Source organism: Rosa rugosa, chromosome 2 (genome assembly GCF_958449725.1).
Source record: "Rosa rugosa chromosome 2, drRosRugo1.1, whole genome shotgun sequence".
NCBI classification, from domain to species: Eukaryota; Viridiplantae; Streptophyta; class Magnoliopsida; order Rosales; family Rosaceae; genus Rosa; species Rosa rugosa.
The window spans coordinates 62302652-62320281 of NC_084821.1; the positions used below are offsets into that span (position 1 = coordinate 62302652).

General features: G+C 40.1%; 1 long non-coding RNA gene across 1 annotated transcript; it reads left to right on the forward strand.

Moving 5' to 3' along the window:
• The first annotated feature begins 6148 nt into the window (after positions 1–6148).
• Positions 6149–7628, forward strand: LOC133728259 (uncharacterized). The gene is made up of 4 exons (XR_009855711.1): positions 6149–6559; positions 7172–7261; positions 7347–7422; positions 7606–7628. It is a non-coding gene; the product is annotated as an uncharacterized LOC133728259 (long non-coding RNA).
• The last annotated feature ends 10002 nt before the right edge of the window (positions 7629–17630 follow it).

Here is a 17630-nt window from a genome sequence, read left to right on the forward strand (position 1 = left end):
GTACCTGAACTATACCTCAATCTTATCAATGGTACCTGAACTTCAATTTTGATCACAACCAGTACCCGAACTTTTCGATTTCATTTTAAATGGTACCTAGAGCCACCTCCGGTCATTATTCCGACTAAAAACGGCATGGGAGGCAATCATAGTGTTGATTTTTGATGATTTCAAGGGTTGCAATCATATATAGTGATGATTTTTTGGTAATAGACTTGCCTTGAACTTGTTTTTTTTTTTTTTTTTTTTTTTTTTTAGATTTGGCTTTTTTGGCCGGAATAGTGACCGAAGGTGGCCTTAGGTACCATTTAAAATGAAATCGAAAAGTTCGGGTACTAGTTGTGATCAAAATTGAAGTTCAGGTACCATCGATAAAATAGAAGATAAGTTCAAGTACCATTTGTGATAATAACCCTTCTTTCTAATTGGTGTCTTACTATATGTATGCCGATCATATGTGAATTCATTACTCAGGGTGTCAGCAATGCCAACTTTAATGTATAGGATCAATTAGTATGTTTCCTCAATGCCAATATTGACTGGAAATTGCAATCTGTATTGCATGTCATTTGCTTGTTTTTAACCACTTACGACTTACAAATCCTACAATATATAAATAGATTTGGTGGTTTGAGGATGCAGGCTAGGTGTGTAAGTTCATTTCAGTACGTCGGTCTTTGCAAGTATGTATATCGATCATTTCCTTTACCTAACCAATCCGATTATAGATGACATCTGCACATGAATAGCTGAGAAGGCGAAAGGGATATGTACTTATCTAGCTAAGAAACTATCCGGCATCCTGAACTTCATTAAACTACCTAGCTAGCTAAGGAAGTTCTTGATTATTGTTCTCTTCTTGAGTCATTTGGGCCATGTTTGCATTCTAGGTTTTCGATGCGTAAGAGGAGATTTGAACAAAAGAATGAAAGAAAAAATCAAAAACTTGCAGCTGCCCTATCGGGTGAAAGCCTGTTACGTATATGAGAAAAATTCAGCTACCGTCCCCAAACTATTCTGCCAAGGCCAATTTGATACCCGAACTCTCAAAAGTATCAATGTGATACCCAAAGACCTAAATTGGCATCAACGTGATACTTCCGTCAAAAAAATCCAACAGTTTCGTCTGTTTGCTGACGTGGCAAACAAGTCAGAAAAAAAAAAAAAAAAAAAGAGAGAAAAGACCAAAATGACCCTGATGTTAAATCTCATCACCAATTTTTTTTTTTAAATCTTCTTCTGGGTCTGCTTCTTCTTCGAGCTCGGTGGTTGGATGCTGAGAAATTGAAGAGGATGGGTTGGGTTGGGTTGGCGGCGGCAGCGGTGGAGGGTGATAGGAGAAGCGAAGTTCGGCAGGGATCGGGAGTTGGGGTTGGCGGCGAGGTCGAGGCAGGAGATGAGGGACTTGAGGGAGGGGTCGCGGTCGATGAAGGCGGAAGGCTTTCGATGCCAGAGCGGATTCAGGGAGAGTTTCCATGTTTTAAGGCTTTACCTTTCATGATTTTGTCTGCTTGAGAGTGATTGAGTGAACGACCGACACCAGCAAAGGCTCACACTCTCTCTCGCTCTCTCTCACTCTCTCTCTCTCTGCCGAAACCAGCAACCAAAACAGAGCATTCCTTCTCCAAGATGGTTCTCGCTCCACAGGACATCAATTGACCCCAGACCACGTCCCACGCCTTCGCCTCTTCCTTGCGCAGCTGCCGGTGGTAGCCTTTCGCCGGCTCTTGAGCCGTACACGGCGGTGGAACACGAGGCCGGTTTGAGCTCGTTTTGGTTCCAAGCTTGATATCTCAAGCTACCGGCCATCAATCCTCACCAAACTTCATCCTCGAGCTCACCTCAACCTTCAGAAGCTCCCAGAAGTGCCCTTTCACGGCAGCGCTGCCCGTGGTGGCGGCTGGAAGCCAGACCCAATCAAAATCGAAACCGAGCTATCGACCCGGATATCTCGAGCTACAGACCACCATTTCTTGTGATTCTTGAACTGAGGGGATCGCCTTGAGTTGCTGAACAAATCTCCAGAAGAAATAGAAGCCATTGGTGGAAGTTTTTACGTCGAACTCAAGCTCGCCGGATTCTGGAATTTTTCCGGCCACCGAAACTTTTGATCCAGATATCTCTAGCTGTAGACCATCGTTTCCTGTGATTCTTGAACCATTGAGTTCACCTTGAAGTTCTAAACAATTATCCCGAAGGGATCGAAGCGTATAGTTGAAGTTTTTACGTCGAATTCAAGCCTCGCCGGTTTTTGCAATTCTTCGCCGGTTTCTGGAAAATTTCCGGCCACCTCGACTGTTTTAGGTCATTTCGACCACTTCCGGTCATTTCCAGCTTACATGATAGTTATGAAAGTTCTTAAATCTTCTTCTGGGTCTGCTTCTTCTTCGAGCTCGGTGGTTGGATGCTGAGAAATTGAAGAGGATGGGTTGGGTTGGCGGCGGCGGCGGTAGAGGGTGATAGGAGAAGCGGAGTTCGGCTGGGATATGGAGTTGGGGTTGGCGGTGAGGTCGAGGCAGGAGATGAGGGACTTGAGGGAGGGGTCGCGGTCAATGAAGGCGGGGGGAGAAGGAGAGGAGAGGATATCGGTGGGGTTAGTTATGGTTTGGGTGGTGGAGAAGGAGAGGAGAGAGAGGAGGTGGAGAGAGAAGAAGAAGAGTCAGGTTGAAGAAGAAGAAGAAAAAGAAGAAAAAGAAATGAATTAAAAAAAAAAAAGGTAAAAAGTCTATTTTGCCTTTTTTTTTTTTTGCTCACGTGCTTGCCACGTCAGCAAACAAACGGAGCCGTTGAATTTTTTTGACAGAAGTATCACGTTGATGCCAATATAGGTCTTTAGGTATCACATTGATACTTTTGAGAGTTCGGGTATCAAATTGGCCTTGGCACAATAATTTGGGGACGGTACCTGAATTTTTCTCTACGTATATACGTATAATATATATATTGAAAGTTCATCCAAACTTAAGTGCCTTACATCTTAAGTGGAAAAAAGAAATTTTCCCCATAACTTAATAACGTCTCTGAATCATTTTGATGCTATATATATACATTGGTCAGCTTGTGGTACAGGGTAAACCGATCATGACTCCAATGTAGTGCGACACTTTGCAATTGCCCGGCCCTGAAAGAACCCCTGATATGCCAGATTTAATTAGCCTCCTGAATTTCGTAGTTTGGAGCGGGATGAAATCTGGAAGTCTACAAGTGTTCCTTGTCCATCCAAGATGTCAAAAACTCTGCCTTGTTGTGCACCAATTTGATTTCACTTGTTATCTCATTAATTATGATTGTTCTGATTGCAATTGCGATGGCGATGTTCTTCTCATTACATTTGATGATTTGAATCTGAAATTATCAACTCGAATTAATCCTTGGACATAAGTACCTATTGCTCATGAGCAATACTAGCTGCTTGCCCACTTCGAAATTGTATATAGACCCGGCCGCAAGCTTAATTGCTTAATTCCCTTACGCTCCAACTCTGTAAGCTTGCTTAATCTTCAAGTTTTTTTTTTTTTTTTTTTTGCATTCAGATTTACCTGTATTTGGACATCAAAGTCGAACATATATTAGTAATATTACCACCATGATAGAAGTGATATTATTGTACTATACAACTGTACGTTGGATGCATGTGATTCTCGCCTCTTTGTAATTTTCAGTAACATATGTATACATGCTTGATATATATCATCTACTGCAAAATGATATACATATAACTCCAAGATATGTGATATGATGGCTGGACCACGCCCCTTCGCCATTATATATTTCATGTTTGTCTGCAAAATGATATTCATATATAACTCCAAGATATGTGATATGATCGCTGGACCACGCCCCTTCGCCATTATATATTTCATGTTTGTGAAGTAGTGAAGGTTAGTAGATCGACTACGGATGTTAATTAGATTTCTATATTAGTAACCTAGAAACCTAGATTAATGTCATTGTAGATAATAGAAAACAATGTCTATCTTATCTATCTATCTATACCGTACGTGGAGGAAGGGATCTGTTCCCTTAGGCCCCGTCTGTTGTCCAGGAAATCAAATCTGGAATGTGAAATAGTTTTCTATATATTCCATTAAATTGTCGTGTTTGGTTAAATCATAAGTCTGGAAAGGAAAGTAAAATAAATGAGTTGACCGAAGTTCAATTCCATAAAAGAGTTGGAATAGAAATATCATCTAAGGTGTGGTATTTTTTTTTTTGGTTACATCTAAGGTGTGGTATTTCAATTCCTTCCACTACACCAAAAACGTTAACACACAACACTTTTTGCACAACGGAAAAAAAAAAGTGTTGTGTGATGAAGAAAAGTTAATCACACAACATGTTTAGTAAACTTACGTTGTATAAGGTGGTTAAAATTCTGAAGTTTTTGTTTAGAAAGTCATTGCACAACGGTTACAAGAATAATCTGTTGTGTGAATCAAAAAAAAATTTGCGGCAGATTTCCCTCCTAGATGGACTCAAATTTGGCTCCAAATTGTACAACAGTTTAGTTATTTGTGTTGTAGGAGTATACTTGCAAATCATCATACAATGGTTTTTAATGTGCCGTTGTGCAAGTAAGTGGCAGAATTTGGAGAAGTCTCCAAAATGACATTCATTCCCCCTCAAAACAAGCAAATTTGGCTTCAATGGTTTGTCATGCTTGCAACTTCCTACAACATAATGAACTATTTCTGTTGTGTGAATCAGAAATGCCTAACGTGAGCGCCAAAACTGGCATTTTAATTGCACAAGCGGGAAATTTTCATGTTTTGTTCCCTCAGCTATGTAGCAATTCAGACAACGTAAATGTATCTATACGTTGTCTGAGTAACTTAAAAAAAAAAAAAAAAAAAAAAAAAAAAGCTATTGCTTAATGCCTTAGACAACTGAGGGCACATTTAAACAAAGTTGCTTGGCTATTTTTCATAACCTCTCGATCTCTTCTCTCAGGACGCCCAACACTCACAGCTCTCCATCTCTCTCGCGAAATCTCTGTCCTCCTCATCGTTGAACTCTCACGTTCTACTCTCTCTCTCTCTCTCTCTCTCTCTCTTCAGATTGCTCCTCTCCTTATCTCACTCTTAGTCTTCTCTCGCTCACTTCTTCATCCAACTCTCTTCTTTACCCAGAAATCATAGTCTTCCTCTCTCTTTCATTCTGAAATCCCAAATAGGGAAACCCCAATCTTAGATTCCCCGAAATCAACCAAATCTCTATTGGTCGAACCCTCAATCTGAAACCCAAATTTCATTGACCTAACTCTCGTCTCCAAAATTAGCCGGATTTACACCGGACAACCATGGGCCAGGAACTTGATGAAGAACAAGCAGCGCCGCTGGTCATCCTCCGATGGCAAGATTTGGGTGAGTTGCCAGAAAAACGAGCTGATTATTAAGGCTCCCGAAAAGGCGAGAACGGGGGGTGGAAGATGGTTTGCAGAAGATTGCTCAAGAACAGCGGTGAATCTAGGGTTTTGTAGAAGAATACCCGATATCCATTGCTAGTTCCAGGTGAACTCTCTGCGAGATTGCACAATTTCAAGAACTCCCACTGCTTATTTCTGGGTATGATTCTTTTTCATGTTCTTCCTAGCGATAATTGGCAATTTTTGTTCTTTTTCAATTTCGTCAAATCTCTTGGTTTGATAAGCCTTAGTAATCTAATTCTGTTTTACGAATCTCATCGATATAGATCTATTTTTCTACACTTGGTGGAAACAAAAAGGTCAAGAATTTAAGTAGAATATACAGCAAGGCTTCTTGACAAATAACAATGGCAACTTTGTTGTTCAAGATGCATGTGATGTAATATGGCAGAGTTTTTAACTGATGCATGTGATGTAGTATGGCAGTTCCAATACATTGAATATTGGAACTGGGTTAACGAGATGATTACTTTGTGGCAATTTGATCTTTGATTGTTGAGAAGAAAAAGGTGATTACTTTGTGGAAGTTGATGTGTGTGTGAAAATGGGAGGTAAGTTATTCTGTTACTTAGGTTGGACTTGCAAGGATAGGTGTTTATTATATGTCAGAATGGTCACTCAATTCAGCAATTTTTTACATGCCAATGAGCAGAATTAAAAAGTTTCTTTGGCTTCTGTAGAAAACAGGGAAGGGTAGGAGACTGGGAAATTATGGAGGATTTCAAACATTTTTACCTAAACACTTGGTGATTTAATTCTGCTCCGCTGTTCAAGCCATTCTTTTGCATATATCAACAGAGGGAAAAGGGTTTTTCTTAATGTTATTTGATTTGAATTTTTTTTTTTGAATTATAAAACACAATTATGACATGATTACTGTCATGTCAAAAGGGTGAACTCATTGTTAAGGTGGTTGAATTTCCATAGAGACAGCTCTACGATACTCAATATGTGATACTCTATAATTTTCGTTTGGTGCAGAACGTCTTCAGTTTTGCTTTTGGGCCTAGAGTTAATTCAATTAAAATTATATCTTCTTCTGTTTTAGAATGTTTCATAATAATCACTTTGATTTGTGTTTTGTCTAGAATCTCTTCTTTCTTGCTTCTGGGGCCTTCTTATTTGCTGATCTCGGTGAGTTGTTTGTGTTTTATTTTCTATTGAGAATGGTATTTTTTTGTTTTGATTATGCTAAATTCAGGTCTAATCAATTATTTTTTATATTTTGTTTCTGGTTTTGCTATTCATTCTCTTTCTGCTGCTGTTGCTGCTATCCGATTTGTTGTTCCCCCTGCATGCATAAATTGCTCTTCCTTGCCTATTTCGGCGAGTTGCTTTTTATGTTGTCTGTTTTTTTTCTTGGTCTTCATATTTTTGGTTTGAATCCTTTTGAGTTTGCTTATTTGCATAAGGAGTTTGTGTTATATGCATATGGTGTATATTTGAGCCGAGAATAAATTAGTTAGTTGATGCATATGGTGCAGAAATCTCAAACTGCAGAATGTCTATTTGAAATTGCAGAATGGTTGAATCATTCATAGCAAAGTCATTGAAAAGCTATATATTTCTTGGTCTAAAGGTAGCTAGATGTCTATAAATGAGTTACTGGAAAAAACAATATTGGAATTTCTTTTGCTTCCTGATGCTGTCATTTAATTTGTATTATGTTCATAATGTTTTTCATTTCTCATATTTTTTTGCTAAGAAATTCTAATTACCTATGTGATTTGTTTTATGACTTCGCAGCATTGTTCTTTTACATGGAACTCCAGGGACTAGAAAAACCGCTTTATGTAAAGCATTAGCTCAAAAACTATCCATCTGATTTAACTCCAGGTTCGTGGATGTATCACTTTTCTCTCCATTAAGTCATGTGTTTGTATATTTGTAGAATGCCCGACTCATGGTTTATGATTTACAGATACCTACAGTCCCAATTGCTTCAAATTAATGCACATTCTCTATTCAACAAATGATACTCTGAAAATGGCAAGCTGGTATGTAGTCGACACTATCACTGAATATGACTGCTCTTTGTAAACTAAAGTTGGATTTGGACCATGTGCTCTTTGTAAACCAATCTGATAGTGATCTGATAGTTGTTTTGATTGGTGAAATTTACTGTTACTGTGATTTTGTTTTTTCATCTGGCTTGACTATAAATGTATGATGATATGCAGATGAAGTTGAAAGTCTCGCTGCTAGTAAAAAATTTGCTTGATCGAGTTTGGAACCTTCAGATTCTATTCAGGTACCATGCTCTCCCCTTTTCCTTTTGCAGGCTATTTTCTAAGCTTTTTCATCAGATGTAATACAAAAGATCAAAATTAACATTTTGCATTCAGTTGAGGGTATTCAAGCTTTTCCTAATTCCCTTCAACCATGGCATGTGCCCACAAGCCCTTGACTTGGAGTTACAGGACAGTAGTAAACTAGTAATGGTAGGTATCATAATGAAAATAAAGTAGAGGAGTAGTAATGAGCTAGATCCCTAAGGATTCATAGAGTCCTTCCAAACTGTACCATTGAAACTAAGATGAGACAAAAAGAAGAAATATAGCACTATCAAAACTGAGATTTGAGGATGGCATTGTCAAGCTATAATTCATGTTATTTCTTATCCTTCATTTGGTTTGGAAGACCTCCATCAATACTATGTTGTCCCTCACCTTTGGTTACATTCACCAAATTGTATAAAGTGGTGAATGAGACCGACAGATGTATGAGTTTAATTTTTGTTGCTAGAATGAGGCAAGATTAATTAGACTACAGAATACCATTTTGATTAAAGAAGCAACTGAATGTGCAGATGGACAGAAAATATGCAATAATGTCATTGTATAAGTTTCATTCTTTAGAGTATTGTTTTTGGCCATTTAGCTTTCTTTCAACGGTTTTGTTCAGGAAATTACTAAGGCCCTTTATGTAGTTATCTTGCTTCGATTTTTTTTTTCTCTCCCTACTTGACCAGCTTGACTTACTAAACCTAATGCTAACTATAATACTAAACAATATCTGTTTCACCGGACTGAGATTATAGATGAATAGAGGAGAAGAGAGATGCAGGTATTACCTATGGATTACTGATGTAGAGATTAGTTATCAACTTTATCTGATTCGGAGAATTTCTGGTGGTAGTATATATCAATTAGTTATCAGTTTTAAAAATCATATCGAATCTCATCGATATACTCATGCATTTCACTTTTGTTTCATATATAAATGATCACTATATCGATTCGAAGTTTGTAAGTAACATTGGTTGGTATATATTAGCATGTATCAATCAAATCATATTAAGAGTGTAGCAAATGACTAATATACAGCTCAGAGATGTATATGACTTCTATTTGGACAACTTGACTTGCAACTTTCAATATTTAAATCATAAGCATAACAATTGGATATATGCACTTTTGGATGGCATGCAGAAGGTTGTGTTCAGATGGATAGAGAGTAATTTCAACTTTCTGAAGCTTATTTGTTTGTATATAGGTTTTGGACTGGCTTTTTTGGCTGAGGTGTCTTTGGTTGGACATTTGGACAGAAATTGCAAACCACTCGCTTCAACTTTAAAGGTTTGACACCATGGCTGCACAGATTAAGTTCCTGGAATAGTGGGAAGACAAGAGTTTGTATCAATATGTTGGCTATTGAAACCAAGTTCCTGCACAAACTCTATATGTGGCATGTTTTACGTAGTTGTATCAGCTTTTGGGAAATGCTTTTAACATTAAGAGATATATGGAATAGGTTTGATTACTCATTTGAGCATTTGCAATGTGTTTTGTTTCCAATTGATCAACAATCTAGACATACTATTATTTACGTAATAATGGAGCATTAATTTTTCCTAATTCTGATCACACAATGATCAGGTAACAAAAATGGGACAAAAATACATTGTAATCAATCATATCACACATCGGTTTTTAACGAATCAGTGTCTTCTGATTTACACTCAGACAACAGAATTAATTGAACTCTGTTGTCCTACAAGTTAATCACACAACAGAAGCAATTGAACCATGTTGTCCTAAAGTTAATCACACAACAGATATAGTCTAAGAACTGAAGTTTGAAGAGCAATCAGACAACAGACAAACTAAAAAAATGTTGTCTGACATGCTTAACATACAACGGTTGCAAACTGGCACCGTTGTCTGAAGACGCCCCTCAACTGCTGCGCAGCTGCGCTGGGCATCTGTCGAGCCATCTGTCGAGCTATCACACAACGGTTATAACACATACCTGTTGTCTGTGTGTTTATCACACAACTGTGTTCCACCGTTGTCTGATTTTTCATCAGACAACGGCTCACTCTACAACGGTGGGTCTTCAAATCACACAACGGTTTTCTACCGTTGTCTGATAACAAAATTGGTGTAGTGTTCACTCAATGGAATTGAAAATTTACTTGTTTAATTAGACCAGTTCACTCATTTATTTTTAATTTTTCATATTTAATTTGATTGTGTTGTAGAGAAACTGAAATTGAGAGGAATTTGCTGTGTATTCTCATTGATAATAGAGGCCTCTTTATATAGAGGATTACAATACATAGAATCTCAATCATACAAGGAAAGTAATCGTACATTGAATAGGAATCTAGATCCTTCTATTTTAACCCTATTACCACTAGGTCAAGTAACCTAGAGTTTGGGCCAGACACATAATCGGGATTTCCTTGAACACTCCCCCTTGTGTCGTCCAAACGTGGTGCTTCTCTCGTTGCCTCATTAAAAACCTTGCCGAGTAACAAAAACCCAGTGGGACAAAAATAACCTCGGTCGAAAGGGAAAAAGAGCACAACACACCCTTCACGTTTCGAGACCATACATGTAGACATCTCCCCCTGAAGTCTGCATCTCCCCCTGATGACTACGGTCATGGGAGTTCGGATAACCTCCGTAAACGATGCTACCAATATGTTTCTCGAAAGTGGAATTTAGGCAATGACTTGGTGAGCAAGCCTGCCACACTGTCCTCAGATTGAACCTAGTTCACTTTGATCTTGAGGAGAGTCTGTTGTTGCTGATTATCCTTGGTGTTGTCGCTTTTGATGTAGCCTTGCTTCATTTGTTCAAAACAAGCAGCATTATCCTAAATGCTCGTAGGCTCATCTGTGGTAGACTTCAAACCACAATTGTTCGAACATGCGTAATTATGGATCCAATCCATATCCATTCACGAACCTCTTCGTGAAGAGGCAATGATCTCTGCATTGTTCGAAGATATAGCGACTAGGGTCTATTTCTGTAGACCTCCAAGATATCACGGTTTTAACCCATGGTGAACACTTAACCATTTTGGGAATGACCTTTGTGTGGGTCAGAGAGATACCCAGCATCAGCTAAACCTTCCAAAACACATGTTGTTTTGGGATGGGGATAGTGGACACAGGCCAGTGTTGGCGGCGTTCCTGGTGTGTGATGGGTCCGAATCCATCATCTCTCTGTAGGGATAGAACAAGCCCATATCAATCGTACATCTCAAGTACTGAAAGATATCTTTTACACCAATCTAATGACGTCGCGTTGGCGCAGAGCTATATCTTAGCTAACAAGTTCATGGTAAATGAGATGTCCGGTCTTGTGCATTGAGCTATGTACAATAATGCGCCTATTGTACTTAACTAGGGCATTTCTGCCCCTAGCGCATCTTCGTCATCATCCTTCGAACGAAGAGGATCCTTTTCAGGATCAAGACTACGGACGATCATGGGGGTGCTTGAAGGTTTGACCTTGTCAAAATGCCTAAGCATCTATCAACACGATGCTCAAGTTCCAAACCGAGACATAATCGTGTTCTCCCATAATTCTTCATCTCAAAATCGGATTTCAAGTGTTCAGCGGTTTCCCTTAACTCTTTAAGGGCTTCTAATGAAGATCATGTCCAACATGAACCGCGATAGAATCCGAAACTTGTTATGGAAACGCGTGGGCATATCCCTTCCCAATCAAGTAGTCATCTTAGTGAGCGTTTCAACCTCTTTGTAAAACGCGCTCCGTGGTCTAGAGCCACTTGACTTGGGTAAATGAAGTTCACCATGAACTTTCATTTATATTCCGTATCTAGATCCCCATAAAGATACGTAGTGACCACATTTGTAAGCTGCATGTTCAGTTATTCGGAAACTACCAAACTGATAGGGTAGTGGAGTGCAATGACATCCATTACGAGAGAATATGACTCATCGTAGTCGATTCCAGGGCGTTTTGTGAGAAGCCTTGCGCCATAAGGCGAGATTGCCATCTCTTTTTCTCATCACGCTTTCTAACGAAGACCCAGTAGTCAATAGGTTTTTATGTTAGGAGGTGTTGGCATCACTAGCTCGAAAACCTTCATCTTCGTTAGAGAATCCATCTTAACCTGGATCGCATCTTTTCCATTTAGGCCAAATTTCTCTGCGTTGGCATTCATTCATCAACGGAGCGTGGTTCGATATCATCAGACTCAACAAACTCATGCGCAACGAAATGCGTGACTACATCATCAATTATGATGGAGTTTTTATCCCACGTCTCATGTACACTAGTGTAAGTTTCATAGAGCTCTATATTCTCAGGAATAGGTTCTGACGTTGAGGCGTCCCCCAATGATAACCATAACCCGGAAGATACTCATGAGACGGATTTTGAGTGTCGATGATCAAAGGATTGGAGTGTGCCAAAATATCCTTCGAAACCCACGGGCCTCCCATGCATCCTAGCTGGGGCCATGGCCTGTAACGCTAGAGTGCCACATTCTTTGGCGTTGGCTCCATGCCTACCTCCGTGTAGGGTGGCGCTACGTCCTCTCATAGGGACGTCCTTCCTTGCAGGCATGTTTGCAGCATATTTGTGTGATCTAGTCACTTTAACAGGGATCGAGATGAGACATAGTGGGGACAGACTACGACAATTCCTGTCGTTCCTGTTGAACATTCGTGTTCGTATCTCCCCCTAACGACTGGAAGACTGTCTCATCAAAGTGACATCCGCAAATCTAGCGGTAAGGAGATCGCCTAGCAAGGGCATTAAGTGGCGGACGATAGTTGGAGTCTCAAATCCAACGTAGTTGCCCATTCGTCTATGAGGACCTATCATAGTGAGCTGTGGCAGCGCAATTGGCACATAAATGGCTCACTCAAATGTGCGTAAGTACAAAATACTTGTACCCAGTCACTAGCTGTAACGCAGAGAGACAATGAGTGGCGGTAGGTCGTAGACGAATTAGCATGGCTGCATGCGATATTGCATCACCCCAGGCGGATATAAGGAAATTGGTGCGCATTACCAATGTCTGGACTACCATCGTAGTCGTTTCCGCGAGACCATGTGGGTGTGTTCATGGGAATATAATGTCCAACATTAGTCCCAATGCAATAACCATCGAAAGTCTTCGATGTAAACTCTCTAGTATCGTCAAGTCCAATTGACGGAATAGGATGATCCGGGGAGTGAGCCCGTTGTTGTATAATATGTGCTAGGAGTGCACCATAAGCAGCATTACAGGTGGACAATGGCACAACACGGGACCAGCGTGTTGGCATATCAACCAACATCATGAGATATTTAAACGTCCGCAAGTTGGTGGAATCAGTCCACAGAATCCCTACGAATTCTATGTAAGAACATAATGAGTATTTTCATATCTTTTGCATAGGACGGTCTCAGTCCTAATTTCCCTAAGGAACGGGCTTTGTAAAAAGAGCGAGAGGCTTTAGAAGCAACCAATGAGAATTTTGGTTAGGCATGAGCGTCTGAAACGCTATTTTGAAGCAAGTTGGTGATTGCATCATCACCTGGGGCGCCATCACCATGATGGACGCCATCCATGGCGTCATGGATAGGGACTACGTCAGCCCTAAGCTGGTGGTGGACGGAGGCAGTGCCCTAGGCAGCAGCGTCGGTCACACTTAGTCCAGGAATCAACTTGTGATTCATGCTTCATTTCGCTCGAGAGAAAAGATGTCCATGTGAAGTCTTTCGTAGACGGATCATCATATCATGACTAGGATGACCTATCCTGTCGTGACAAAGCCAATATGTGTCTAAATCCAAGAGATCTTCTCTCATAACTTTTATTGGATTAATAGCTCGAATAGTGACATAGAGTCCACTAGAGAGACACATAAACTTCTCTTAGATGCGCCTTTGTTCGTAATCATTAGAGGTATTGCAAAGGAACTCATTTCCGTTCTCTACATGCGTTTTCGCATGGAATCCGTTGGCTATTTATAGGTGCGATTGGCCCTAGGAGCGTAGAGAGTTTCTGTGACAGTAATTAAGGTGCCATTTGGCAAGTGGAACTTGGGCTATTCCATGTCCTTGAATTAATACTGATGGCCCAGCCATCGTAGTCACAAAAGTCATATGCTCATAATCAAAATGGAGTCATAATGAAAAGAACTCGAAATTTTATTCATAAGCCAACAGAGTTACATCATTGTCTCTTTGACCAAAGAAAATCTAATCCAAAATGCTAGCTAAAACAATGGTAGTCGTTTGACTTCTTTCGGTAACTCCAAAATAAATATGACCAGGTGAGTAGAGAGATGTCGGTGGAGCAAAGCTCGCTTAAGTACCACTTATCTCAAAACCTTCCTAGACATCACACTCATTTTGGATGAGCCTATGTGAAGAAAAACTAAACCAATAGCATTTACTACATAGTGTGGCAATTGCCTATTACATCTCTTGGAAAATTAAGACTTAAACAGAATTGGCGATCTATTGATCCCAGCCAAATTTGTAGTCTTCAACCCTTTACTCTAGATCATCTTCTTGATCTTCTTGTTCCACATAGTGAGCTTCTCTTGCTTCACAATATGCTTTGTAGGCGGTGACAATTTCTTCACGAGCTCTACAAATGTGTGCCCAATGATCAGACACTCCACATCGAGAACATACATCTCTTTGCTCGAACTCCATTGATTGAGGCGCTTTGAAAGCGTCATTTAGATGGCTCTTAGTGTTGGTGGCGCCACCAACATGGCCAGAGGCGTTGCCTCCCTCTCTCTTTCCACGTTGACCTCTTCGGTTCCGTGTTCGCCTATATTGGCGGTTACCTTCCCAAGTAGAGCGATTATATAGACCAGAACGTCCAGAAGTATCCCTAAGGTTAGGGTTTCGCTCTTGGTGCCTTCTCTTAGGGGTGCGACTATAATTGGATTCCGGAATATGCTCTATTTCCACGGATCTCGAATTATAGTTCTTCACAAGGATGTTGTCGTGCTTTTCAGCGATATTCATAGCTCCAATGAGCTCATGAAACCTTGTGATCCGTCCTGCAGCAACATCGATTCGATAGTTTTTAGCAACCATCAATGCAGAGACGGGGAAAGTAGAGAGAGTCTTCTCAATCAACATCGCATCTGTGATCTCTTTACCACAGAATTCCATTAAGGATTTAATGCGAAGTGCTTCCGAGTTGTAGTCAAGAACTAACTTAAAATCACAGAAGCGGAGGCTATGTCATCTCACTTCTAGGTCAGGAAGCAGGGAGTCACAGACGTTGCCAAATCTTTCTTCGAGTGAGACCCACAGCCTTCTGGAGTCTTCTTCATTCATACACTCGTACTGGAGCGAATCATCCATATGACGAGTCATTAGGATGATGGCTTTCGCCTTATTTTCCTCTAAGGCTGCTCTATATGCTTCCAAAGCTTGAGCTTGCTCAACAGTTAGCACGTCCTGGCTAGGCTCGAGAATCGTATTCAAGATTCCATCGGCCTTGAGATGCTGGCGGATATCACGAACCCACCTGTGATATTCAAAACCAGTTGTTCCCAATGGAGCAAAGTCCAATTTGTTCAGGTTACTCATCCTGAAAAAGAACAAGAAATTAGGGTTAGTTTCGGAGCGTAAAAGGCTACCACGAAAACATATAAAATTTCTGAGCGTAGTCGCTTCCAAGAAATTAGGAATTTCTGAGCATAGTCGCTTCCAAGAAATTCGGTTCCAAGAGGGGTTGGATTAGATCGAAACAATGATATGTTTGTGGTCGATCTTAACATCTCAACAAACTCTAAGTTTGGAGATCTCAACAAGCTCTAAGCTTGGAGTGAGCACGAACCCCCACAGTTCGGCTTAATTTGGTCTCCCCTATAATGAAGAAAGGGGGGGTAGAAGAAGGGAGGTAGCAATTCCCCGAAAAAGAAGAGAAATTGAATTAAAAAACTCTAAAAAACGGGAACGTTTAGTAAAAAATAACTTGAAATAGGTCGCCGGAAAATTTGCCGCAAAAAAATCGCCGGAAAAAATGCCCGGAAAAGTCGCCGAAAAAGTGGCCGGCGGTCGTTGACCGGCATTGACCTGTTGACTGTTGACCGGCGTTGACCAGGGCTGGCGGATGCTGACGTGGCAGTGGTCCAGTGCTGACGTGGCGGATGATCCTAGGGCTGACGTCAGCGGCTTCTGGGCTTGGGTCAGTGGGCTTCTGGGCCTTCTTTCTTCTTCTGGGCTGGGTCTTCTTTTCTTCTCTCTTTCTTCTTCTTTTCTTCCTTTCTTCTTCTGCCGGTTTTCTGTCGGATGATTCATAGTGCCGGTTCAGTGAGTTTTAGACCGGTTTTCAGTGTTTTTCTTTCGGTTCTTGAAACTTCAGATGAAGAGGCTTCTTCTATCAAAATTTGGTGGGAATTGAATGTCCGAAAGATGGTGAACCGGTGGCATATGTGCTGCGGGCTGTATGGAGCTTCCGGTGGCGGGTTCGGTAGATTTCCGGCCGGTTCTTGGGGTGGCGCCGCCGGTTCTGGACTCCTGGGATCGATTTCTTCAAGGTGTGAGGTGGAGGAAGAAAAGGCTTCAACGTTTTGTATTCGGATTCAAGGTATTTAGCTTCTTGAATCAGGGTTTGGCTATTTGTTTCAGGGTTAGGGCTTCGTGCTGATAACGTGTTGTAGAGAAACTGAAATTGAGAGGAATTTGCTGTGTATTCTCATTGATAATAGGGGCCTCTTTATATAGAGGATTACAATACATAGAATCTCAATCATATAAGGAAAGTAATCGTACATTGAATAGGAATCTAGATCCTTCTATTTTAACCCTATTACCACTAGGCCAAGTAACCTAGAGTTTGGGCCAGACACATAATCGGGATTTCCTTGAACAGATTGGGAATTATTGGAAAATCATTAACAAATTAATTCTCTCAAACCATTTTCTAATCTCAAGTCTTGAATCCTTCCAAACACCACAAATGGAAATGTTAAATCAATTCCATTCCATCCTTGAAAGGAAAATTAGTACAATTTCTTTTCCCACTGTAACATTCTGGTCAACCAAACGGGGTCTTAGGGTTTGCTCCCAAATTTGAGCCTATTGGACTCCTATGTGGGCCTTGGTTCTTTTGCGGGCTTGGTTCTTTTGGGCCCTTAGAGCCCCTAGATGTTAATTTTTTATTTTAGGTTTGGATCTCCATATTTTTTTTTTAAGAAATGTTGATAGGTCTGTTTTTTTTTTTTCTTTAGTGAGAAAATCGACAAGGAAAACAGATGCTACGTTGTTAAATTTTTTTCATCTTTGAAGGTCTAGTTTTCCATGTTTTGGGGTTAGTTACAAAAAGGTGGGTGTATTAAGGGTATGCTGTTTGTAGCATACATGTGGGAGAGGTATGTTAGAGTAGTGTGCGGCTATGCGTTAAGTAATGGCTTTTTCTGATGGTCCCGCAGGAACAAATCATTATTGTACTGCTTGCTAAACTATTAAATAATGACATTTCACCTCAAAAAATCTATCTATCTATCTATCTATCTATCTATACTATAAAGCGAAGCGCCATGCTTCACCAAAATATTGATTGCCCAAAATACCCTTTTGTCTGAAAAAAAAAATATACTCATAATGAAATCATCAATATAGCTATTTTAGTAATAAAAAAAATTAAATAAAAAAATAAAAAAACAAACAAACATAAATACAATTTTTTTTGTTTGAATAAAAATACAGTTTTTTCTTTAAGAAGTGGATCATGTTTGAAGGGTCTTTACCAACCACACGCACGGGTACGAGGCTAGTTAGTATTTAGTCAAGTTAGTATAAATAGGGACTCTTTTCCTTTACTGCTTCTTATCTTTTTTAGAGATGAGCATTCTAGCCTTTGTAATAAACCAGAGAAATATCAGTAGTGTTTTCTTAGTTTCCTTGCTTCTTCTTCTTTGTCTTCTACCTTTAACCATCTTCATAAAAAAAAACTTAACATGGTATCAGAGCGGGTTACC